Source organism: Rhinolophus sinicus, chromosome 14, assembly GCF_057876585.1.
Source record: "Rhinolophus sinicus isolate RSI-liver-muscle chromosome 14, RSI-T2T, whole genome shotgun sequence".
Taxonomy (NCBI): Eukaryota; Metazoa; Chordata; class Mammalia; order Chiroptera; family Rhinolophidae; genus Rhinolophus; species Rhinolophus sinicus.
In genome coordinates, this window is record NC_142514.1 from 19,792,621 (window position 1) to 19,820,456 (window position 27,836).

Below are 27,836 nucleotides of genomic sequence, written 5' to 3' on the forward strand. Positions count from 1 at the left end.
CAGGTAGAAAGAAGTGCTATGAAGCAAAATTAAAGCAGGGCAAGAGTGTGTGAGTGGAAGCTGTTTAAGATAGGGTAGTCAGGTGGTCCTCAAGCGGTTCTCAGGATGTTTCAAACAGATAATTCATATAATGTGCTCAGCTTAGTGCTAACAACTCTTGAGGGTTTAACAAATATATTATTATGTCAGCCAGCTCCACACCTATCAGTTCATATTTTAGTCTCCAAATAGCAGTAATAATTAACACTTATGTAGCTCTTACTATGAGATAGGCACTGTTCTAAACCCTTTACGTATTTAACTCATTGAATTCCCACCATAACTCTTATGAGGTAGGAATTATTATCTCCTTTATGGGGTCAGAAACAGGCACTGAGAAGGTCAAACAATTAGGAGGGGTGGAACTCGAGAATGGAACCTAGGTAGTCTGTTTCTAGAGGCTGAGCTGAGATGTGAGAGGGCTGTGATTAGATACCATGAGACTGTGTAGCTGGTGTATACAGGCTCTGATGTCAGATTGCCTTGCTTCTTATCCTAGCAGGTCTAAACCTCTCTGCTTGGGTTTCTTCATCTCTAAAATGGGAATGCCAGAACCTGTCTTACTTTATAGGGACCATGCTTAAAACAGAGCCTTCTTTTCTGTTCCGTGGGGCTCCAGCTTGTTCAGAGATCAACCTGGCAGGGAATGTGAAGGGTCAAGGGGCCTCAAACTCTGAAAAGAAATAAAGGCACATAAGGCAATTGTCAGAGCAACCCTAAGTTCAGCTAGGTTTTTATGATTTTGGGGGTGCCAGGGGGGAATTAGGAGTCCCTTAAACCTGGAAGACAGCTAAAATCTTGGTGTGGCCACAATATTGTTTCCATTTCAGGCCTTTCACAGCTGCCAGGAGAGGTAAAGTCTCATTTAATGTCAAAGTTAGAACATCTAAAGATGCTCAAGTTAGTATATGGGGAAACCGAGACCTACAAATGCTGAGTGACTGAACCAAGGTCACTAGGTGCATTAGGGGGCAGTCAGCTGGGGTAGCCAGGCAGCAACGTCAGCTTTCCCTGAGGATTCCAAATCTCAGCCTTTTACCTGGCCCTCCTCCAAGTGGAAAGGGCCTCACCTTCGTGCTGAGCACTAACTGCCTTGTTCTCCACGTGGGTGCTGCAGGCGCCAGGAACCCCGACTGTAGAGCGGGTTCGACTTGCGCGTGCGCACACACGGCCAGCCCCCTGCCTTTCCCCCTTTTTCCTCCCCTCCCCATTCCTCACCCACCTAGGGGAGGGGGAGAAACCAGAGGAGCCAGAACTTGGCCTCAGCCAATGGGCTGACGGGCCGCGGGTCCGGCCCCCTCCTTCCCTCTGGTGCGGTCCAATAGAAATTTACTACAATGTTGTGGCGACCAGAGGGGGAGGGGCGCGCGCGGGCGGGCTGGCTGCGGGCCGGGCCGGCCTCGCCTCGCGGAGGAAAGGCGGGAGGGCGCGCGCTGGGGCTGCTTGCTCACTCACTTGCTCCCTCCCTCCGCGGGTGGGTTAGTCAGTCAGTCAGTCTTCCTGCAGCCGGCGGGCCCGCGAGCCGCAGAGGGCCCGAGCCTCCGACGCCAGCGCCTTCTCCTACCTTTGTTCGTCTGGCAGCTGCAGCGGTGGGCGCGGGAGCCCGGGCCTCGGAGCCACCGGTGAGGCGATGCGGCGGCTCGCGAGCGGGGTGTGTGTGTGTGGGGGGCGCGGAGCTGTCCCCAAGGGGACGGTCCTGGTGGCCGCAGCGGCGCCGCAGCCCCTTTGTCTCCAGTCCCCCGCAGGCCCCGGGCTCGGGGTGCGGGCTCTACGGCCTTCGCACACTGGAGGCTTGGGGGGCTGGAGCCTGGATGCGGGCGGCCTGAGGAGAAAGGCGGGGGCTGATCGGGGAGAGCGTTTCAAAGTTAGGCTTGCGGTATATTTTTGACGCGTGAAAGTCTGTACCGTCTGGTCCGTCAATCATTGCACAGTGGGCAGGAGCCTTGGAAGGAAACCAAATGGGGAGAATTGCAGGTTTCGGGCGGTGAAGGTGTTGGGTGCAGCCGCAGAGCGATTTCTTCGTGACGAGGGAGCCGAGCTGTCTGGAGAAGTCGGGCACAATCTGTGGGGTGCAGGAAGCCCAGCGAGGACTTGAAGGCCTTCCCGCCATGGACACCCACATCATTAAAAAAATCCTCCAAACCCAAGGGCTCAACTGCGCTCCCCTAGTCATCACGGTTCCCGTGACCAAAGGGTTAAATCTATTCTCTCAGCATCGTGACCTCCTTTTTCAGTTCGCGCATCTGTCGGCTTGGAAATATTTCCTCCTGTTTGCTGGGCTGCTTTTACCTGTGGAGAGGCTAGATGGAGGCTCGCCCTCCGAGATGCACCAGGCTATTCTTCCTGGTGGGGGTTTGCCAAAACAGGTTTATTCTTCACAGAATCAGGCATTCTCTTGAGAGAGAAAGTGATCTGACGTGAAACAAATTGCTGACGGATTGGTTTCTGGCCACATGATAGCGAATGTCATCCTGTTGTTTCTCTAACTGTACCCTACCATAAATGACTAGTCTGTGGAGACTTGTCGGTTGTTGGCATGTTTTGCTGATTTAGGAGACACTGGTTTTTTTTTGTTTTTTTTAAAAAAAGAGATGCCGAGCTTTTTTTAGTAGTCTGGGTGATTTCACAGCTGCTATTCTGTTCTTTTTTGTTTTTAGGGAAAATTGCAAGAAATGGTTATGTCTGTGTCTTGGATATTATTATAGTAGATTTATACTTCCTTGAAGATATACTGTACTTAATGCTGTTGCTCATTACTGTTTTCTGTATTCTCAGTCCTGGCAAACATTTTAGTTGGTTTGACCCTTGTAACCAAGCGGATATATATATATCTCCTTTATATAATTCTTCTTATCTCAATTTTGTGAGTTTAGCATTAACCATTTTTATGGAAACCTGACGTACTCTTCATTTTCCTTTTCTGTAAACTGGAACTATAATAAGTTCTTTGTTAGCTGTACAATTTTTTATTTTAAAAAATAGTTTCTTGGGGTATTAGGAATATAACCCATGTAGAGTACATAGCAGAGTATTTGGCACACAGTAAGTACTCGATAACTGACAGATTAAGAAATGGGTATAATACTTGAACATCATATTGCCTTGGAATCAAGGTGTTATTCAGAGTGCTTTCTACAGAAAGGTTATAATTAAGATAAAGATAGGCATTATTCATATCCCTGGGGAAACTGAAGTATGGTATATCTTTGCCACTATTAAAAGTGAACTCACTGGTAGACTCAGGCTCAGTGTGCTAACCTGATTCCTTTCTCTTCTAGTAACAAAAACTACACTTTTTTTCCTTGTATAAATGTTTTTAATCTTTAGGCCTCCCCAGAATTCTCCCAACATTTATACCAGTTTTTTATACCAAATGTCTTACAGGTAAGTCCTTGCAGAATTTGGACACGCTCTACCTTTCCACCTTTATTCTCCGTATTACTTATATTTTCCAACTAAGAAGAACTTCTTAGTAGTAACCCATACTTCCCACCTCTGTGCCTTTGGCCATGCCGTCCCCTCTATGCTTGTCATGTATATTCCTCCTGACAGTTTTCAGTTCTCTTATCTTAAAAAATGTTCCATGTATTAGTAATTTGAGGGGTGGGGAAAAGTTGCCTATGTCTAAGGAACTTTGATGGGGTTTTTGTTTCGTTTTGAGTTTTTTTTTTGTTTTTTTTTGAGCTTCATTAGTATGGTCAGCTAGTTGAATTTTCTTTAACTGCTGTTTGGTAAAAGGATTTAGGTCCTAAGTGCCCCATCAATGCGTGCAGTCCTATGGTAGGTGGTGGTTGATTGTAGATTAAGGAAACCTCTTAGGCTTCCATTCTACTCAGAGCTAAGAACTCCACCAACTGAGAAGTTTAATGCTCAGAAACACCAGCTGTCAGCAAATAGACTAAGCCAATAGAAGAAAGTTTTATCTTTTAGGTGGGTCTCTGCTTGCCTTATGCATCTCTTTCTTGATGGTCTAAGGGCCAACATTTCCTTTTGTTTATTAAACACTCAAATCATATTTATTGTATTCAAGTAGGTATGTTGAGTAAACTTATGTTTTAAAGTAGGCTTATCCTCAATATAATATTTTATAAATAACATGATATAATTTATATACTATTAAAATAATACCCAAATCTTCCTCTTTGTATATTTAAAAGTGCTTTCATCTTAATCTCCTTTCTTTTTTCCCTTAAGAAACACTTTGAGCTAATATCTAAATTAACAAATGATTTAAAATGATTCCTATCTACTCTGAAAAATATTGTTTTGTGGCATTTTGTTGAGATATTACCTATATCGCCTATATTTCCTGTTACTCTCTTTTGTCGGGTTTGTGCCCCACATTTAATGCTCACCAGTGTGATGTTTTCTTGTGAGCAGCTTGAGTTTAACATTTCTGGAAATTACAGAGCTAGCTCGCCTGCCATCACATTCCTTAGTTTATGGTCTTAATTTTAAACAAACTCACATTATGGGCGATAGTGTGCTTGCAGTGCTATTTGGTTTCCCTTCCTTCTGTTCCTAAGAAAGCTTGACAGTTAGGCTTGTCAGGAGAGTTGCCTAGTAGTCAGTGGATTCTTGAATTCTCTGCAGGTGCTTTGATATGCTTACCAGTAGACTGTGATTTAAAATATGCGGGTCTCTAATTTGTGAAGTGAGTGATAGAACTTGCTTATATTGTTTTCTGAATGTCCAAATCCAATTTAATATTGGTGATCTGATTTTGTAACTTTAGAATAGCAGTGGCCATTGGGGGCTGAATTTGGTTCTGAAATCAACAGGAGCACACATTTAGACCACAATCTGTTTCCTTGTTTTCTAAGAAGCACGCCGCCCAAGTGCTGCCAGTGTATTTTTCCACCAGTCTCATCAAATTCATGATTGGTCACATGCATATTCAGATGCAGATTTCTTATTGCCACCACTAAAGGACTTGTTTTCTCTCCTATTGCTCGAGCATGGAATCACCTTCTTTTATTTGTGAGCTATCCAATAATAATTCTAACAACTTTTTTTTAAAAAAATAACGCCCCCAAAGTTGAAACTTTCAAAGATTTTTACAGACTTATAAAATAACACGATGAATTGATCAGTTACGGGCCTTATTTATGTAGAGAATCTAGAATTATTAGAAGGTAATTGATTCATTGCATTTATAATAGCTTTTAGTTAGAGAAAAGCCAGGTTCCAAATATGCATGTTAATTTTTGTTGTTTATTTCAGTTTGTTGGTATGTCACTGGTGGGTTATTACATGTCCTTTTTATGAGTGGGTTCATGATGTATTCAGTAAAATGCAGTAGAACAAATACTCTGGCGTACACACTGGATTAGATTAGTATTTTGACTTATTCTGTTGCAATTTAATGAACACAGAGTGAGGATGAAGAAAAAAGCTATAGCAATGAACAGTATTCAGAAACTGGAGGACTCAGAAAGAGGAATTTTGATATTTTATTTTGAGTGCTAACTTCTTTTTTGTGAATGTGTGTTTGAATACCATTTTCTTTTGGTTTTTTATAAGATTGTTTCTTATACATACTTTTAAAATAACTATATGTAGTATGTACATACATTTTACATATATATAACAATTATAATTGTATTTTTCCTGTTTTATTTACATTTTTTTATTAGTTTCAGGTGCACAAAACAATGTAATAGTTAGACATTTATCATTTATATCCCTCACACAGTGTCAACCTCCCTACCCCCATCTACTACCCCTCTGACATCGCACTGAGCCATTACATTTCTACTGTCTCTCTTCCTAATGCTGTACTCCGCTTCTTGTAACTATATACATATACATATATGTATAAAATTGTAGTTGACATTCATAATTGTTCAGCTTCAGCTCAGGTGTACAGTGCAGTGATGAGGCATCTACATCTTCCCTGAGGTGGTCTCCCTAACGAGACAAGTGTCCATCGGATACCCTACAAAATCTTTACAACATTATTGATTGCATTCCCCAAATTGACTTTCGTATCCCCGTGGCAGTCTTGTGGTTACCGACTGTTTTCTAATCCCCTCACCTTCCCCCTCATCTCCACACCCCCTCCCATCTAGCAACCCTCAGTTTTTCCTCTGTGTCTCTGAGACTGTTTCTGATTAGTCCATTCATTTATTCTTTTCTTTAGATTCCACATATAAGTGAGATCATATGGTATTTATTTTTCTCTGACTTATTTCACTTAACATAATGTTCTCTAGATCCATCTATGTTGTTGCAAATGGTGAGATTTCATTCTTCTTTATGGCTGTGTGATACTCCATTGTATACATGTACCACAGTTCCTAAATCAGTCGTCTACCAATGGGCATTTCGGTTGTTTCCATGTCTTGGCTATTGTGAATAGTGCTGCAATAAACATAGGGGTGCATAAATTTTTTTGAATTAGAGTTTTGGATTTCTCCGGATAGATACCTAGGAGTGGAATTGCTGGATCATAAGGTAGTTACATTTTTAGATTTTTGAGATACCTCCATACCTTTTTCCATAGTGGCTGCACCAATCTGCAATCCCAACAGTGCACAAGGGTTCCCTTTTCTCCACATCCTCGCCAGCACTTGTTGTTTGTTGATTTATTGATGATAGCCATTTTGACTGGGGTGAGGTGGTATCTCATTGTGGTTTTTATTTGCATTTCTCTAATGATTAGTGAGGTTGAGCATTTTTTCATATGTCTGTTTGCCATCTGTATGTCCTTAGAAAAATGTCTTTTTATATCCTCTGAGTTCTGATCTTATTTAGAATTAAGTACCCTATTGATAGTATTTCAAATGTTGGTTTTTAGGAAAGTTTAGTGGGAGAATTTTATTATGATCAAAGCCTGTTTACACTTATTTTTGCTGTTTGTTATTATTTAAATGGGATTGAACCCATCTTAAGTAAATTGGCTAGCTCTTTGAACTTTGAAGAAAAGCAAAATACCAAGGGTGTGGCCAGTATAATCAGAGGAATGACTTGCTCTGAGAGACTTTAGTTTATCCTACCCCCTAATCTTCATCAGTTTCCCCCCAAAGTTACCAAGTAAATATGCTACCCCTAAAAGTCCCTTCCATATAGAAATTCTAGGGCCATTCTGGCATCATTATTTATTTATTTTATTATTTATTATTTTATTATTGCATTTATTAAGACCAGTTCTCAGTTTGCAATTATCTCTTGATTATCTCCAAGATAAATCCATATGGATTAAACCGTGATTGTTTATTAAATTGCTACTCTTCTCCCTTCCATGCCTGCTCCTTGAGTCACTTCTACCCAATTAATTTCAGCCCTCGTCTGTCATTCTCATCTCTCAGGGCAATCTCTATTTGTAGAAATTAAATTGTGTCTTAGCTATGTGGAGTGGAGCTTGGGTACGGTTAAAGTAATCTTGGCAGAGTGGGTGAGAAGAGGCGAGATTGTCTGATGGAATGGATGCGTAGGAACTTTGACTAAATATTTAAATTGATAGTTAAGACTGGAAGAAGCAGTAGATGCTCTGTTAATATTATCTGATTCCATTCTACCTGTATTCAATGTATGTCTATAATCCTATTCTTTTTTCTTAAAGTTTCTTGGGGTGACAATTGTTAGTAAAGTTACATAGATTTCAGGTGTACAACTCTGTATTACAGCATCTGTATCTCACATAGTGTGTTCACCACCCAGAGTCAGTTCTCTTTCCATCACCATGTATTTGACCTCGTCTACCGTCTTCTACTATCCCCCTTCCCCTATAGTTCTATTCTATTTATTAATAGGGACAGAAACATCTCAATTTCTTTTTGGAAATAGGTGGAAGTAATAAGATAAAATAGGATATACTATATACTCCTGTAGTTAATTGTGATTTATAAATGCAACCTGCTTGCTCCTTGTGCCTTCTCTACAAAAATTATCCTAATCCTAGTCAACCTTTGGTAGGCCCTCTAACTGGACAAAACAGACTGAGGTTTAGATGCTTTTTACATTAATATTCACTCAGAAAACTTTTATATTATATTTTGATAATATCTTCATTAAACCATGAAAAAGTTATGATATAATAGTTTTGAGTGAAAAACTCTCAGTAATTGAATAACATTAAAGCATAGTGTTATTTTGAATTGGTTACTTTAAGCCTGTGTCTCACACATGTAATAGCAGTGTATACTTTTGGTAATTTATGAATACCAGGCTTCATTTGTGATTGCTCTTTAGCCATTACTTAATTTTTACATAAATTAACTCTATTAGAATCATTTTAACACAGGGCACTGAGATCTTAATGATGTATCTTTGAGTGCAAAAAGCAAATATCTTATAAGGAAGTGCTATGTTAATTTATATGTCAAGCATGTATTTTAATTTACCAATTTGAAGTTTTACATATATTCAAATGAAAAATGTTTTGCCTTAATAACACACTTGGTGCAGATGGTTGAAATGCGTCACCCCGGCCCCCCTCCCCCCAATTTTGACCATATGGACACAGACAGAATTGTCAAGAGCTCCAAGGATTTAAGCCCTCAAATTTTACCTGCCAACCACTTCAGTGAGCAACAGGGACCCACGAAAGGCATGTTAAAGTGAATGCTTTTTTTTTTGCTAACCACCCACTTGCAGTTTCTTGAGTCCTTTTGTATTTTTTAATGATTCAGAGAATTGATGCTGTTGCTAACTTACTACCTGCAGAGTCCTGCTAATCTTGATGGTCTTATGTAATTGTATAAACCTTTTGCATGGTGTCATATGATGTTGTATATGTGTCCTCCCACACGTGTCTTTAGAGTAATTTCTTTCCATCTGGTGTTGGAAATGAGCTCTTTGTGAAGTTATTTTTAAATCTTCAAGCTTTCTGGCATCCTCACCATTTGAAATAACACAATTGTTTTTGAAGGCAAGAAAATCCACATAGTATATTTAGTGGTTTTTCCAGTGAAAATGTAAACAATGTTTTATTTTAGAAATCATATCCTGTGTTCTGAACAGGCAAAACATGTATTTTGTGTTTACATAGTCTCCAGATGATTTTGTTAGGTAGGAAATAGTCAGTTGTTGCCAAGAAGATAAAGTAAAGGAGAAATACTTAAGGGAAAGGAGGCCAAGAATAAGAAACCTGTTAGAGGAAAGAGGCTTCAAAGATATTTTATTCTGTTAAGGTTTATTGCTATCTTCTGAAATCTTGCAGCATTTATTTGGTCCACACCAGTTTTGTCATGTATTGTTTTATATTGGCATATAAAACTGGTATTTCCACATGAGATTGTCAGCTTCTGGAGGGCAGAAGGTCAATGTCTTTCATTGCCCTCCCTATTGCCCCCAAAACAAAACTTGCTTCGTACAGTAGCTAGATACATAGCATAGGGGACACACTAGACATACAGCGGTGTAGTGAGAGTGTGACTTCCAAGATAATTAAGATTTAAGACCTGGGTTACAGTTCTGACTCTGCTTCAGAGAGATTATCTCTCTCCGTATGTGTGCATGTATCATATTTTCTTGGAAAGTAAGTTGCAGATGTGACACTTTACTCCTAAAAACACTTCAGTAGGACTCTCTTAAGAATAAAGACGTTATCTTACATATAACCACAATATCATTATCATGCCTAAGAAAATGAATATTTCCATAATATCAGCTGTATCCAATCCATTGTTTAAAAAGATTGATGTGCTCTACTTAGCAAGATTCATCCAATAATTCTTTTTTCTCCAGATGCTATTTTTGTTGACTGATCCTTACTAGTTGTATTATCGCTAATACGGCCATTACTGAACACTGGGTAACAAGACATGTTCAGTAGTTAATGTGCTCCCTTTGGTGGTTCTCCTAAGATGGAAAAGACTAGCATTGGGGTGAATAGTTGCATAATTTAAATATTTAAATAAATATACTAAAGAATGTATCAGGTGGCCAAAGGGCAAGGTGTGTTTTTTGTTTTTCAAACATTTCATTATGCCTGCTGTGATAGACAGCGTTTAAGATGGCCCCCAATGATTCCTGCCTCCTGGTATTCTTGCCCTTGTGTATGCAATCCCTTTTCCTTGAGTGTGGCCTGGACCTAGTGACTTACTTCTAATTAATGGACTATACCAGTGGCGGAATGTCACTTCCAAGGTTACCGTGTTTCCCCAAAAATAAGACCTAGCCGGACAATCAGCTCTAATGCGTCTTTTGGAGCAAAAATTAATATAAGACCCGGTCTTATTTTACTATAGTATAAGATGGGGTCTTATATAATATAATGTAATATAATATAAGACTGGGTCTTATATTAATTTTTGCTCCAAAAGACACATTAGAGCTGATGTCCAGCTGGGTCTTACTTTTGGGGAAACATGGATGGTTACAAAACGCTGTGGCTTCTGTCTTGGGCCCTCTCTGGCCCTCTCCCTGTCACTCAGATCACCAGCTGCCGTATCCTCAGAATGTTCAGGCAGCCTGTGGAGAGGCCCACACGGTGAGAAATCGAGGTGTGTCCGTAACCATGTAAGTGGGCTTGGAGGCAGATCTTCTGAGGCCTGACAACAGTCCTGTGAGTGAGCGTGGAGGCAGATTTGAGCCTTGAGATGAATGCAAACCTGGTTGACTGGGTGGCTGCCACTTGGTGAGAGCCTGAGCCAAAGGCACCCGGCTGGGCCTGAACTCCTGACCCACAGAAACGGAGACAATCAATGTTTGCTGTGTTAAGCCACCAAGTTTTGGGAGTAATGTGTTGTCCAACAACAGATAACGAATACATCTACCGTTTATTAATTGAGTAAATATTTATCGATTATCTACAGTTTACCAGGCACTGTTCTAAGTGCATTGGAACAGTGAATAAAGTAGAATATAAGTGTCTGTTCTTGTGGAGTTTTTAGTGGGAGAGGACAAATAATAAACAAGTATGCAAATCAGGGATAAAATATAAGATTTTAGTGAAGGTCAGGGAAAGCAGGATAAAGGAACAAAGGGAGGGGGGTGGATATTTTAGAGAGAGTGGTCAGAGATGACCTCTCTGATAAGGTGACTCTTGAGCAGAGTCCTGAGTGGTATCTGGAAAAGAGCTTTCCAGGCGGGAGAACAACACCCACAAAGGTTAAGCATGTCCGGTGTGTCTGAGGAACATTAAGGAAGCCAGCATGGCGGGATTAAAATGATCTAGGGGAAAATGGTAGGAGTTGAGTGCACAGAGGTGGTAGATCAGAGAAAGAGCCGTTCATGTCGTGCCTTGTTGGCTGTGCTACAGACTTTACGTTGTTTTCCCTGAGGTCGGGAAGTCTCGGGGGGATTTTACACAGAGGAATGGCATGATCAGTCATGTAACGCATGTTAATTGATGGTTCTCCACAATGAGCAGGCCCCTGTGAGTGTATGTGATCACAGAAAGGGAGAAGGCATGACCCCTGTCCTAAGGAAGTTTAATGATCTAATCTTGGTAGAAATGACTGGGCACGCACAAAATAACGTAGGAATAGAGGTGTTGTGTCATGGAAAGACATGTAGACATGGAAAAAGCACAGAGTAAAACCTGGGTTAAAATTCTGGGTCTTACTTGGTTTAAGACATTTCAGCCAGTATTTACTGTGTGGTATTATATACCAGGTAAAATAATAATGCTAGTGTTTATTGATGACTTATTATGAGCCAAATCCTGTGCTTTATGGGTCTGACATAGGTGTTGAAAGTGTGGGCTCCAGGGCTAGAATGCCTGGTTTTAAATTCTAGTTGTGTCACTCTTTAGCTGGTAACTTTAGGCAAGTTACTTCTGTACCTTAATTTACTTATTATATAACATGAAGGTGATAAAAAACACCTTTTAAGGTTGTTATGATGATTAAATGAGTTAAGGTTATATATGTGAAGTATTTAGAACAGTGTCTGGCACCGGATAAATATTAGCCCTTATTTTTGCATTTAAGCCTCACCACAACCCTAAGAAGTAGGTGTGATTAATTCCATTTCACATTTTGAGTCGTAGGTTAAAAGTTAGGTAAGTTCTCCAAAGTTATACAACCAGCAAGTGAAAACAGGCTTCATTCTTTACTGCTGCACCTTTACTTAACATGTCATGTTAAGCAAGTGGGGAAGGAGAGATTTGGATGCCGGCCTTCTGTCAAAGCTAATGATTTCTTAATGATTGTGATCTTGTGAAAGTACTTTTTTATGCCTCAGTTTCCTCTTCTATAAAATGGGGACAATACCCACATTACATAGAATACATAGTAATAACAGACAAAACCAAACCTTGCCATGTGCCTGTCATATACAGATACTCAATACATGTTCGTTCCATTTTCCCTTTGATAAAATCTGACCTCATGGAGATGAGAATAGTCTTTGGTTAAGAAGAATAACCATAGCTCTTTCGACTTACATTGGGTATTTATGTGTCAATATGATTATTATACATAAATACACATAGCTACATAGAAATATACTATATGGTTTTGTCTCATGGCGATCTTTGGGTTTGATTCAGACTTAAACTGTAGCATTTCTAAGCCTGCGTGTCTAAAAACCCATTTCACAGCAACTCTGGCTGCTTCATAACTTCATTTCCAGGTTGGTAGGACACTGTCAGGTGGTTGATGTCTCCATTGTTGCTTTTATCTTTTGCAGCAGATGTGAAAGTAAACATACAGGGTGAAAAACAGGAAGGGGTTTGGCTGATGTTCTTGGGAGGGTATTTTTGCAGAGGAACTTGTACACAGGCTACCTGAAATCTGAAGTGCCCTGAATCTTTGGAACTTTTTGCAGATACAAAAAAATATTATACCTTATCCTGGTAAAGTAAATTAAAAAAGCAAAAGATTTTGCAATTAATTCATGAATTTGCTTTTTTTTTTTTATTTTTTTTTTGCATTTAAACATTTTGGAGAAGTGAGATAGTGTGTTCCCCTTTTTGTTTGAAACAGAGAACTGATGTATATATAACTTTATAGTCGCCACAATTCTGGATTCTTTAATGGAATAATTTTACAGTAAGGACATGTAGAGTTTTTTGTTGGATGTCTGTTCTATAATCGTTACAATTTTTTCAAAAGCTAAAACTTAAGACAGCATTTTTCTACATCGGTCTTGTCTTTGTTCCTAAGGAAGGGAATGAACACATATCACATGCTAACTATAAATCAGGTGCTACTCCATGTATGCTAAGTGCATGTATTAAATTTAAATATTTCCATCTTTGACATTCAATCCACAATGAATTTTTATGCTTTGGTGAAATTTTTCCCTTTCCTTTCTCTTCCTTCTTCCCGCCCTCCCTTTTTGCCTTCCTCCTTCATCTCCTTTTAAATGATTCTCTCCCATTCTTTTGCTGAAGAGTTTTCTATTAATAGTATTTCAGAAGCAGTCTGATGTAGCAGCCAATAAGAATATAGATTTTGGAATCAGATAGACCTGGGTTTACAGTAAGGTTCATTTTTGATCGGAACACTCTGCCTTCTATCTTAATAAATAAAAGTCAGGATGCTCCAGAATTGCCTTTAGAAGGAGGTTCTGCACACGGGGAGGAATACGTAATTGGAGCTCACAGCAAAGACGTTTGTTCCCAAAGATTCACCGTCCCCTGGGGAATCCCTTGCTGACATCAGGGAGTGTTGCTTTCTCTTTAATTTTCTGTCCCAAAGGTGAGTCTTCTCTTAATACTCCTGTAGTACACAGCTGAGACCAGGCTGGAACATTTAGTACTTTACTAAAGGCTCAGAGACACAAAAGAGAAGTCAGCACAGAGTTACTAGTATACCTCTACCGTATATAATCTTGCTCACAAGACAAAATTCCTCTTCAATTTGTGGTCTTCTATTGGGACCCTTCCCTTCTTGACCATAACACATATATCTGCCTCCCAGTGAGCAAAGCCATCTCTAACCCTTCTGCCTGGGAGTGGCTCCAGTGTATCCAGATTACTCTAAACCCAGCGGGGAAGGCCCAGGAAACAGAGGGTCTTCTGTCTTGCCAGCCTCTGGTTATGTCTGAGAGAGGACCCACTTCTTGCTTGTGCTCATCGCCACGTCTGTACAAACCTCAGGGGAGACCACAGTTACCCAGAGAACATCTAATTACCATTCACAGAAGAGAAACACAAACAGTAGAGGGGTTTGGGGGTAGAGGTGGGAGGGGAGCTGCCTTTTAATCCTTTACCCCAGATCGTGCAATCTCAGATCATAGCTCAGTAATTTGGCACAAAATCGCTCTCAATAAATATTTCCTTCCCATTCCTTGATTCTTAACACCATTTGCTACCTAAGGAGCTATTCTTCAGCTTGTTGTAATTTTATCTCCGAGTTTTGCTTGAGGAGATGAATCAGTCCAAAGTTTGGCTGAGGACAGTGGTGATAAACATAGAGCTTGGTGTGATCAAGATGGAACACCTGGTGCCTTGGGCAGGCTGAGTTTAAGTGTTACAGGAAGTGTCCTTTGTATCCCAGATTGTTAATTCTGGAAGGGGATATAGATAGAAGTAGGCTATTGATATAAGGTTCCTGGACTTGTTTCTAAGATACAAAAGGGTAATAGGGTCAAAGATCTTTGTAGTCACAGCTCTGGTTTAGAATCCTGGCTCTGATACTGATGAGCTGTGTGTATTCAGTTAAGTTACTTATCCTCCCTGTTTCTCAGTTTCTTCATCTGTTCAATTCATATAACATTTAACGTGATAAACCTACCTGTTAGAATTGTTGAAAAGATTAGAAATAACATATAATATGCTAAACATAGTGCTTAGCACATACTGGGCACTTAATGAACAGGAGCTAATTATCATTTTAAATGATATTCCTTTAAAATCCAGCTTGTACTTGATTTATATATGTTCTGACCTTGGGTTTTTTTTTGGGTTTTTTTGGACAGCTTTATTGAGATATAATTAACATAGCATATAATTTACCCATTTAAAATGTACAATTCATTGTTTTCTAGTACGTTCACAGGGTTGTGCAGCTATCATCTCAATCTAATTTTAGAACATTTTTGTCCCCCCCCCAAAAGAAACCACGTACCCATTAGCAGTCAATTCCCATTTCCCACCCTGCAACCCCAGCACTAGGCAACCATTAACTACTTCATGTTTTTATAGATTTGCCTATTCTGGACATTTCATATAAATGGAATCATACAATATGTAGCCTTTTGTGATTGGCTTCTTTCACTTAGGATAGCATTTTCAGGGTTCATCCATGTGGCAGCATGTATCAGTAGCTCATTCCTTTTTATTGTTGAATAATATTTGGTTATATGGTTATACCACATTTTATCCATTTATCAGCTGATGGACATTGGGCTGCTTCCACTTTTTGACTCATAAATAATGCTGCTATAAACATTCATGCACAAGTTTTTATGTGAACGTAAGTCTTCATTTCTCCTGGGTATATGCCTAAGAGTGCAATTGTTGGGTCATATGATAACTATGTCAACATTTTGAGGAACTGCCATTGGTTATTTTTAAATCATTTTTTCTCCCTTTGATTCTATGGGTCTCCTGTTTTCTGTCAGCCATCTTCACTTTTAGTTGCCAACAGCTGACTGAATTATTTTTTATTATGTTCTTGCTGTTTAGCTGTATCCCATCCTGCTTAAATAGATAATCTCATTGCAAATGGATCTGTTTTTCTATAGCTATACCACCTATCTATGAGATGTTCTTTTCCATTTCACCACCTTTCCATCACTATTTCTCTCTGGCTAACTATGGTGTTAAGAAGTAAAAGTTCTAAATAGAATTCCACTGAAATTTGATCCATGCCTTGGTATGTCATACCTGGTGATGACTAATACCCAAGATCTCTGATAGAAGGAGAGATCTTTCAACAGGTCTTTAATACAATGATATTACAAGTATGAGGCAGATTAAATTATTCCATCAGTATTCAAAATGCTTAACAACAGAGGCTTAAAAAAAAAGAATATAGTATTGTGGATACAAAATTAGAGATGAAAAATATTTAGAATGAGAAAATAAATCGCAACAAATTACGTGTTTTAAAATGCTGAAAGATAGCACAAATGTTACAAAATTCCGAAAAATAGTTAATTGCCTATTACACTGCTATAATTTTTTCCTATGTATTTTTTGTCTTCATACTTCTTGAAAGATTTTCATCTTATGACTTTGTAATATCATTTTCTATAGAGACAATAGAAAGAGAATTCAGTCTTTCCTCAAACGTGGCCTTGGCGGGGGGTCCTGAAGCGTAAGCGTCTTTCACAGTCAATCGACCTTCGCATTGTAAATAATCTTCAAATATTAACCAAAAGCTTGTAACATGCATAGTCTGTGTTCTAATCATCTATTGCAATTGTTTATTATAAGTTACTTGTGAATGAAGTAACTTGGTTTAGATTTTATGTGCAATTATAAATTTATTTGTATATATTTCTATAATATCTTTTCTTCTAGGAGTGTGCAATACTAATTAGTCATACTTGACTGCCAAAAGCTTTCTTTAACATTCCCCACCCCCAAATGCAGATATCTTTCTTTCACAAATAGTTTGCATTAGTGTTAGTGTGGGGATAAAAAAACAGGCTTTCACTGATATGTGGTATATAAACCAAAAACAACAAAAGAACAAGAGAAACAAATGAGTAACAAAAACTCACAGACACAGACAATAGTTTAGTGGTTACCAGAGGGTAAGGGGGGAGAGGGTGGTAGATGAGGGTAAAGGGGATCAAATATATGGTGATGGAAGGAGAACTGACTCTGGGTGGTGAACATACAATGTGATTTATAGATGATGTAATACAGAATTGTATACCTGAAATCTATAACTTTACTAACAATTGTCACCCCAATAAACTTTAATTAAAAAAAAACCTCACAAAAAACCATCCTAACCTGAGTTTGATATAGCCGTATATTTTTCAGCCTGAGATGTTTCCTCTGTTCAGTTTCTGACTAAATAGTCTATTTTTTCAGGCCCTCAGTACACTTACTCTTTCATGTTAACTTTAATTCTATTTACCTCTTCTGGTATTAGAGTAACTCAAATATAGTATTAAAAGACCATATGCTCTGCAAATCACTTAGAACTAATTTACCCTGGTATCTTATTATTAATATTGTTGGTCATTTAGAGCTTTATTTTTGGGGTGACTTTCTGAAGGTCAAGGGTTTATAAATAGGATAGAGAACTCTGAGAAGTTAGAGAAGAACTAAGCTTTTTTCTGAGGTGTATACTCTTGTTTTATAAACAGAAATCTAGACATTTCGTTAGATTTTTTTTAATTCCTCTGTTGACAATTTAAATATTGAGAACACAGTACAGTTAGATTTTGAGCTGAGTATATTTTGTATATTTAGTTTGTTGAGTATTTAATTTTTTTATTTTTTACTTTCAAAGAGCTACTACATCTTATAATATTAAATTTAATTATAGGTCTGGTAATTTACTTCGTGGTGCATTATTTTGCATTATATTTTTTAAAAATTAAATTTGAAAAATTTAAAAAGAAAATGAGTTCTAAATCATATTGAAAATTTTCTGATATGTGTGTGTTCCAGTTGAACATTTCAACTTTCTTTTGTATTTTTTTTTTAAACTTTGAGCTTAAATCAGTAAAAAGCAGCATCAGAAAAGCATTTTGGATCAAACCATATTTGCTGTATTCATTATATTTTGACGATGAATAGATGGCACCATTTGTCTTTCAGTCTATCTTGTCGTATTCAAAAAGCAGAAAGGAGGGAAGATGGGAAAAAGTAAGATTTATTGAGTATATTGTGCTAAGGGCTTTACTTAATATTCTTACAGCTGTCCCATGCGTCAGATGGCATTTTCCTTTTATAAATTAGTAAACTGAGGAGGCTAGGCGAAGTGAAATAACTTGTCTAAGGTAATGCAGCTAATAACTGGGATACTGAGACTTAAACCCAGGTTTAGCTGATTTTAAAACTGGTCGGTAGATAGCATGATGATTTGATGGGTGCTCTTATTATGGGTGGGGCAGTGGTAAACTTTCATTTTATCCTGTTCAGGTTTTCACAAGTCATAATTTATTGTAGTCTAAATTATTGAACTGTTACTGTGGTGTTCTTATGCAACATTTTTGGGCAAAGGCATACTAAAGTTAATTATGTCCTATTTCACTGTTTCTTAAACCTTAATGTGTATACAAATCACCAGAGGATCTTTTTAAAATGTAGATTCTGATACAGTAGGTCTGGGATGGGGGGGCTGGGATTCTGCAGTTTAATATGCCTCAGATGATATCTATTCTGCTGGTCTGGCCACACTTCGAGTAGCAAGAACCTGTTAAGGAAGAGAACAATTGTCTCCATTTTAAGATGGTAGAAAGGAAGAGGGAGAAGCCAGATAGAGAATAGACTGATGAGACTTCTTGTTGTTTCATAATTTTTCGTAAGGATGCCACTGTAAGTCTGCTGATAACTTTGCTCTGATATTACTAGTATTTGAACTTTTTGTTATTAGGCATACTTGAGAAACAGACACAATCTTACTATAGTTAAAAAGAATCAAGAGCTAAGGTAATTCCTGTTATGTGCCAAACCCTGCTTTGAATACTTTTCATTGAGATTTTCATTATTGATTTACTTTTTGGGATAGATAAACTTGAACGCGTCAATCTTAACCAAATTATAAAGCTCTTTATGTATAGCACTCACTCCTTCCTACATAATAACTTAGTATCTTTTGCTTGAAGAAATACTTGACTAACTTAAGTGTCTATGTGCATCCCTTTACCTGTTCGAGAGGGAATCATTACCATCATCATGCAACAATTTAGTTCTCAAAATTGTGTGTATGTTGGGGGCAAGGGAAGGGGAAACACTGTGATTAGATTTTATAGTTATTTAATTTTGAGGTATAATTTACATGTGATGAAATTAACAAATCTTAAAGTGAACAATAATTTTTGACAAGTACATATACTTGTATGACTCACATCTCTATCAAGATATAGAACATGATATGCAACAGGGGTTTTCAAACTCTAGTCTGCATTAGAATCATCCATATAGAAGTCTTGCAACGATAGTACAGAAAGTTCTCATACCCTTTACCTGAGTTCCCATAATATTAACATCTTTCATAATATTGGTACATTTACCAAAAGTAAGAAATTAACATTGGTACAATACTACTAATAGCTACAGATTTTATTTCCATTTCCCAGTTTTTCCACTATTGTCTTTTCTTCTGTTCCAGGATTCAGTCTAGGATCCCACATTGGATTTAGTGGTCAGGTCTTCCTTAGTCTTCTCCAATCTGTGAGTCTCTCAGTCTCTTCTTGGCCTTTCATGACCTTGATACTTGTAAAGAGTACTGGCCAGGTATTTTGTAGAATGTCCCTCAGTTTGAGTTTGTCTGATTTTTTTTCATGATTTGATAGGTTGTTTATTTTGGGGAAGAATACCACAAGGTGACATGTCCTCATCACATGTGAGGGGGATATATGATATCAATCATTATTATTGCTGGTTATATCAATTATTACTAATTCTGTCAGTTATTATTGATTAAGTGAGTATCTGCCAGGTTTCTCCACTGTAAAGTTATGTTTTTTCCTTTTCATATTCTTGTCCTAAGAAGCAAGTCATTAAGTCCAGCCTACATTCAAGGTAGAGGGAATCAAGCCCCATCTCCTGGAAAAGAGAGTATGAAAGAATGTATGGATAGGTATATTAAAAACACCACAGTAATTAAATATTTGGGGGGAGATACCTTGAAGTTATGCAGATGTCATGTTTCTCTTTAAAGTTTTGCAGGCTAATTTTTATTTTCGTCAGGGATCTTGCCCGCAATAGTTATTACCATGGATGGCTTTTAAAAACTGATTACTGGGCCCTATCCCTAGAGTTTCTGATTCAGTAGGTCTGAAGTGGGGCCTGAGAATTTGTATTTCTAACAAGTGCCCCGTGATGCCAGTGAGGCTGGTCTGGGGACGTGAGAAACACCATCCAGAACATTATCTTACTCTCATCAGGTGCCCTGCATCCCTTCCCAGGTAATCCTGCCTCCTCACCACCTCCGGGAGGCAACGACTGGTTTGTTTTTTATGTACTTACATTGTAAACATACTGAATCTCTTTTTAGGAAACTCAATTTATGAAAATCCACATTTAAAAAAAAAGATAAATTAGGGAGAATGGATTCTTCTCAACAAAGGATTCCTTTTAGTCTGAAAACTTTTACTTGTGTATGTGACATATCTTACACTGCCTTGTATCATTTTACCTGTATATGACATCTTTCCAACTATATTGTAAATTTAAGTGTGGGGACAAATCTTTTACTTTGTTGTATTCCTTATAACACCTAGAAATCTTAGACATGGTCAATACATATGACTGGTTTAAAAAAAGATCTTTTTTTTGTTTGTTTTTGTTTCCCTTGCTCCCATTATTACTAAACTTTAAAATATCCAAATGATTTTTCATTTATGTTTCTATTCCTCTTTATTTTGAACTGTCTAGAAAAGCAGGTATGACAAAATTACTCTTCTCATCAAAAACAGCGTTCTGTGCTAAAATCATGACCATGTCAGACTAGTTTTACTTTAGTGTGTAAAAGGTAACCCTGTTACACAATGAGAAACTCTTTGCTTTTTCCTCTGTGTTTCATCTTCTGTTTCTCTAAGATTTTTACCTATTCTTAAAGATTCTACTACTCCCGGAAGCAGTTGACTCTAAGATCTGCATTTCCCAACGCTGACACCCATGGTCCTGTTCTGTTTCTTCGCTGCCTGTGGGATGACGCCATTTGGATATTTTACGTAGTCACCTCTCTCCACCATTTGCCTCTCCAGTATCTTATTCTTTGCTAGTCACTGTACTAAAAATAAGCACTTCAGAGCTGAAGAAGACACAATTCCTACCCTCAAGGAAACCATTAGTCAAAATGGGAATAGCTCTGTAAGGAGATATGCGCAGGATATTACGAGATTACAGAGAAGAAAAACCAAGGAAAGAAAGATGATTCTACTAAGGGGCAAAGGAGTAGCCAGGGAAGGCCTTCCTAGAGGAAGTTTACTCTTGAGTAGATTCTTGAAGGACACATGGGAGTTAGCTAGTCCAATTGGAAAGGAGTGTGTGTGAAGAGCTTTTCAGACAGAGGAACTGTAAGTATAAAGGCATGAAAAGGTGAAACATGTTTGGAGAACTTTGAGTAATTCTCTGCTCTAGAATACATGGTGTGGAAAGAGATCAAGTGGTGAGAAATCAGATCGTGAAGGATCATGGATGCCGTTATTAAGGGGTTTAAACATTATTCGGAAACATATGGTGAGCCATGAGCAGATTGTATTGTATTATTGAAAGATTATTCTGGAAGCTCAGTGGAGGATGAATGGGAGAGGACTGAAACTGGAGGCAGGAAGACTAAAAAAGGCTACTATGTTAAATCAGAACAAAGATTATTGTGACCTGAACCTAGACAGTGACAGTGGAAGGATGAGAGATATTTAGGTATTAGGTTACATTTCACTTGAGAATTCATTGATTGTGTGAAACGAGGACAACTAGGTTTTTTGTTTGAGGGACAGGGCTTATGGTTGGGTTTGCTTGTTACACAACCTTAGCGTTCTGTACTTCTCTGAAATACTCAGTATCTTTGTAATTTCTTTTCAAATTTCTCTCTTCCTTGCTAGACTATAAGACTATGAGGGCTTGTCGGTTTACTCATTTTAAAATCCTTAGTGACCAGTTTATGCTGGGGGAATGGATGAAGGAAGAAATCATGGTGCTGCCTTTGACCAGCATAGGAGGGGGGACCTATGGGAGGGGACGGGATGGGAGAAACTCAGTGGGCATTTCGAAGGCCAGCCTCACTTTTCCAGCCTTATCTTTCCTGTTTCATTGATTTTTTTTTTTAAATAATAGCAACAATATTTTTCCCTTTCCCAGACTTGCAACCTCTGTTTAATATTCCACTTCTTTATCTCCTTCACCCGTCATATTCTCTTTGTCATCCAGTTCTGTTATGTCTTTCATTTTAATATGTCTTGGATTCGTCCTTGCATTCCTCGCTGACAGAGCACTAACTCAGACCAGAGCTAAATTGTTGCATTAACTTTTTTATATGTGAACTTTTATCAATTTTAGATATGCAGGATTATTGTGAAGATTATAGAGAATGTTCCTGTATCCCCTATTATTAATATCTCATATTGCTATGGTATATTTGATATTGATATGTTGTTATTAACTAAAGTCCATACTTTATTCAGATTTCCTCAATTTTTTTCCTAATGTCCTCTTTTCTGTTCTAGGATCCCATCCAGGATACCACATTACGTTTCGTAGCCATGTCTCCTTAGACTTCTCTTGGTTGTGGCAATGTCTCAGACTTTTCTTATTATCGATGACCTTGACAATTTTGAGATTACTGATCAGCCATTTTGTAGAATGTACCTCAATTGGGATTTGTCTGATAATTTTCTCATGGTTAGACTTGGGAATGTGGTTTTGGGAAGAAACCAGAGGCAGAGTACCGTTCTCATTACATCCTAACAAAGGTACCTACCGTCAATATGACTAAACACTGTTGATGTTCACCTTTATTTTGACTTGAGGTAGGTCAGGCTTCTCCACGGTAAATTTGTCTTTTTTCCCCTCTTCCTTTCCATACTGTGCTCTTGGGAAAAAGTCACTATGCACAGCCTACACTTAAGGAGTGGAGAGTTATGCTTGGGGGGAAAAGTATTTACCTTAGTTATTTGGAATTCTGCACCAGAGACTCGTCTGTTTTCCTCCATTTATTTATTCAGCCATTTATATTATATAGAGGGTGCTAAAAAATGTATACACATTTTAAGAAAGGAAAAAACTGTACTAAAATTGTAATACTCAATATCTACCAATAACAAAAGATGAATACAAGTCACGTGTATACATTTTTTTGGCACCCTTGGTATAGATCAGTCTAGATTCATACTGATAGGGGCATTTATTTTATACTTTGGGTTATAATTCAATACTATATTTATTTTGTTGCTCAAACTGTTCCAGCTTTTGCCTTTGGAAGCTCTTTTTTTTGGCCTCTAGATTCCTTTTACGTACCTCACCTCTGTGTGTGTGTGTGTGTGTGTGTGTGTGTGTGTGTATACTTTCTTACTTCCTGGCACTACAGGATGCTTATTCCTGCCATAGTCCCAGAATCAAGAACCCAGGAGCCCTGCTTCCTTTTATGGGAGAATGGTGTTAGAAACCAAGATCTGTGTATTTAGTTGATCTTCTTGCCTTTAGTCTTTTTCCTTGCCACTTTATCCTGCCATCTTCATCTTCCTTAAATAGAGCTTGCATGGAGTAGGTAATTCTCTCCTTAAGAATTATTGTAGCTCATTAGTACTTATCTGGTCAAATATCCCTTGCTTATCTCATTAATTTACTTTTTTTCAATTATTAAATGCTTTATCTCTCTTTTACTTCCTTCTTATGATGTTCTAAACTTGGCATGATTTGCCCTTTCTTCTCTAACGTTCCAAGTCTAATTCCCACTTATTCTTATCGTTGAGTGCTTTAGGTTTTTGAATGGTTAGACTTGTATGTTTATCATATTTGGTAATAATAATAATTAATAGTCAAAATTAGAAGTTAAATCCAGAAGAGACTCCAGAAAATCATTTGGTCCATCTCATTTAGAGATCAGGAAACTGGGGCCTCCAAATCCAGATTGACTTGATCAGTTCATGGCAGAGATAATTTGATCCGTAGCTTTCTAACTTTGTACAGTATTCTTTTCACTGCTCTGCCCCTTCTCATATCCGTTTTGAAAGAATTGAGACATATTTCCCATACCATAAAATTTACCATTTAAAAAGGTATAGGTAGACGGTTTCTCCCCCCGGCAGGCCCAGCACAAAAACAGGCGGTGGGATCGCAATCCTGGTTGCCTGCTGGCTGCAGGATCAGACGAAGCCGCCACTCGTAGCGTCTTCCCATTAAACCTGCCTGGGCTGCTGCTGCCTGGGGTTGTCTTCTCCCGAGAAAAGTCATGGAACCATGTTGAGTAAGGAGAAACACCCATTTAACTTGACGTTTGCAGCAAAAGAACTTAACAGGAATGCCAAGAATGTGACGAAGAAAAGGCTGAAAAGGCCAAGGTTGAAGAGGCCATTCAGAAAGGCAATACAGAAGTTGCGAGAATACGTGCTGAAAGTGCAATCCATCAGAAGAACCACACAAGTAATTTCTTGAGAATGAATGCTAGGGCTGGTGCTGTGGCAGCCAGAGTTCAAACTGCTGTACCAATGGGCAAGGTAACTGAGTCCATGGCAGGTGTAGTTGAATCTATGGATGCTGCATTGAGGAGCATGAACCTTAAAAGGATGTCTGTCCTGATGGATGAATTTGAACACCAGTTTGAAACACTGACTGTTCAAACACAACAAATTGAAGACATAATGAGTAGCGCTACAACTCCAACAATACCACAAAACCAAGTAGATACGCTGCTTTAAGAAATGGTCGGTGAAGCTGGCCTTGATATCAATATGGAACTATCACGTGATATACAAGTTTTTGTATGAATACTTGTTTTCAGATCTGTTGGGTATATACCTAATGGTGGAATTGCTGGGTCATATGGTAATTCTATGTTTAACTTTTTGAGGCATTTGCCACACTGTTTTCTACAGTGGCTGCACCATTTTACACTTTTACCAGCAATGTATAAGGGTATCACTCTTTCTACATCATCATTAATCCTTGTTATTTTCCTTTTTTTAAAAAAAATTAAAGCTGCCCTAGTGGGTATGAAATGGTATCTCATTGTGGTTTTGAGTTGTATTTCCCTAATGACATTGAACATCTTCTCATGTGCTTAATTGGCAATTCGTGTATCTTTTCTGGTGAAATGTCTATTCAAGTCCTTTGCCTAGTTTTTAACAGGGTTATTTGTCTTTTTATTGTTGAGTTATAACAGTTCTTTTATATAGTGTTCTGGAGACTAGACCCTTATCAGATATATGATTTGCAAATATTTTCTCCCATTCTGTGTGTTGCCTTTTCACTTTCTTAATGGTGTCCTTGGATCCACAAAAGTGTTTAATTTTGCTGAAGTCCAGTTTATCAAAAAATGTTTGTTGCTTTTGCTTTTGGTTTCCTATCTAAGAAAACGTTGCCTAATCCAAGGTCATGAATATTTACACTGATATTTTTCTCTAAGAGCTCTTATATTCATATCTTTGACCCATTTTGAGTTAACTTTTTTATGTGGTGTGAAGCAGGAGTCCAAATTCATTCTTTTGCATGTGGCTATTCAGTTGTCCCAGCACGTCCTAGTTTGGTTACAATTATGTTTAATTTTGAGATAGAACATTATTTTAGTCCTAAATAGTGAAACCAAAATATCCAGAGATTGGCCATACTCATATGTTGTGTAACCAAAAGAAAATGTTTACAACTCTCTGACATGTGATATACCAAGAAATGTGTGTTACGATATCAATGTGTTGCTTGATAAGAAAATGAAAGCATGACATTTACTTTTACTGGGGACTTTCCATGCCTGACTTTCTTAATGAATTACCCTGAGGGATGGGATATGAAAAGCACATAGAAAATCAGTAGGTGGTGATTTTGGCTTTCAGGACATATTTCAGAGTTTCTGATAGAATACTAAATTATCATAACATTTAGTGTGGGGTCAAATGATGAGGAAGAATGAGTTATAGGTGGTTATAGGGAGGTTTTATTAGATGAGTATCCTTTGGAGGAAGAACTGTTTTTAATGAGTTAAAACTTGTCAAAAGTTACCTAACCCGTGCTATTAATTTAGAGATAGTTTTTCTGCAAAGAAGATCTATGGAAATAAATGACTTAAATTGCCTCCCCCCCCCCCCCCCCCGATTTTAAAAGTAATACTTGTGGAGTTTTAGAAAAATTAGGCATTAAAGAAAAATATAAAGACAAAACTGAAAATTACCTATAATTTTATCAAATAGTAGTAATGCTATAAACATTTTTGTGTTATTTCTTTCTGAACTTTAACATTTTTCATTTGGGGAGGAAATATGAAACTTTATGGATTTCATACCCCCAGCTCCTCCCACTCTGATTTCATTGGGAAATCTTACTTAATTCTTTTAATTCTAATGAATATCAACTCAGTTTATTGGAAGAAAGGAGAAAAGAAAAAGTTCCTCTCCTGCTTACATACTAGGAGTATAGGTTTCAACCATGGCCAATGGAACAAACAAACAAAATCTGATGTTAGTTTGTTAAAAGCTTTCTGTAATACAGTTTCTTTGATTCTAAGGAAGAAAATCAGGATTTCAAAACTAATTTGAAAAAACAATGTAATTCCATTTATAAGTCTATAAATTTTGTGGTAATAAAAATAGTTCTTACTAGTGATATTGGCTCTGATTATGCTATAATTGACTTTGTGACCATTCAGCACCTCTTGTTACTTGGTTAGTTATCTGGTGATAATCACATACAGAGCATTTTGGGGACATAAGTCATCTTTTTTTTTCTTTTTTCTTTTTAGTGATATTGATAATGATGGTGTATATGTCTCTTTAAGGATGTACCTGCCACATAATAGGAGTTCGGTTAATGTTTGCTTATGATAATGACTACTTGGTATTTGCAGTTTCGAATTTTAAACTGATGATTTTTAAAGTAGCTATACCACCAATCCAAAATACTGTAAATTAGACTAGATCTAAGATGGTCTCTTTTACACTGTAACATAGCATCACTCTACATGAAAAAAATGAGTTTCATAACTCTAAAGGAAGAAAGGTATTGTGGACCAGTAGAATGTATTAGGTGTAGGTATTTTTTAAAAATTAGTTGCAGGTGTACAAAACAATGTAATAGTTAGACATTTATACCCCTCACAAAGTAATAACCCCCTCCCCCATTCTACTACCCCTCTGACATCGTATGTAGCTGTTACAATTCCATGGACTCTATTCCTTTTGCTATACTCCACATCCTGTGACTATATATATGTGTATAAAATTATAGTTGACATTCATTATTATTCAGCTTCAGCTCAGATGTACAGCACAGTGGTCAGGCACCTACACTGTCCATGAGGTGGTCTCCCTAATGAGACAAGTGTCCATCGGATGGATACCCTACAAAATCTTTACAACATTATTGATTATATTCCCCAAACTGTCTTTCGTATCCCTGTGGCAATTTTGTGGTTAGGTATAGGTATTTAATGTTCTGTTTTTCTTTCATTTCTTTAAGTTAGAAAATGGGCTAAAGTTTTTTTTTAGTCTGTTTTTTTAATGGGTTTATTTTTTTTAGATTTTTTTTTTTTTTATTGGGGAAGGGGAACAGGACTTTATTGGGGAACAGTGTGCACTTCCAGGACTTTTTCTCCAAGTCAAGTTGTTGTCCCTTCAAGCCTAGTTGTGGAGGGTTCTGTTCAGCCTCAAGTCGTTGTTCTTTTAGTCTTAGTTGTGGAGGGCGCAGCTCAGCTCCAGGTCCAGTTGCCGTTGCTAGTTGCAGGGGGCACAGCCCACCATCCCTTGCGGGAGTCGAACTGGCAACCTTGTGGTTGAGAGCCCGTGCTCCTACCAACTGAGCCATCTGGGAGCTCAGCGGCAGCTCAGCTCAAGGTGCCGTGTTCAATTTTAGTTGCAGGGGGCAGAGCCCACCATCCCTTGCGGGACTCGAGGGACCGAACTGGCAACCTTGTGGTTGAGAGCCCACGGAATTTGGCAAAATGTGAACATAAACAATTTATGATAACTAAGCATTATGTGAAAATTTTGGATATTTGATATTTTAGAGCCCACTTTTTATTTTGGTCTGTTATTTCTGTTAGATGAAATTTGGGGATTTGTGTGTTGTGTAAAGAATTGTAACTTGTGTAATACTTGATTAGAATATTACTTGCAATAAT

At 38.0% G+C, this 27,836-nt stretch overlaps 1 protein-coding gene and 1 pseudogene across 27 annotated transcripts in view; both read left to right on the forward strand.

Moving 5' to 3' along the window:
* The window catches only part of EPB41 (erythrocyte membrane protein band 4.1), a 168,095-nt gene that overhangs the window by 18,662 nt on the left and 121,597 nt on the right, over positions 1-27,836 (forward strand). Inside the window, exon 1 of one of the 27 annotated variants that reach the window (XM_088790770.1) lies at positions 1,427-1,661. The exons of 25 other annotated variants lie outside the window; for them this stretch is intronic. The gene's annotated coding sequence lies outside the window, so the exon portion shown is untranslated. Of the gene's footprint in view, positions 1-1,426; positions 1,662-27,836 lie in introns of those variants that run through there. One more of the 27 variants, XM_088790789.1, reaches the window with a different exon arrangement.
* Positions 23,329-24,948, forward strand: LOC148755590 (charged multivesicular body protein 1B2-like; annotated as a pseudogene).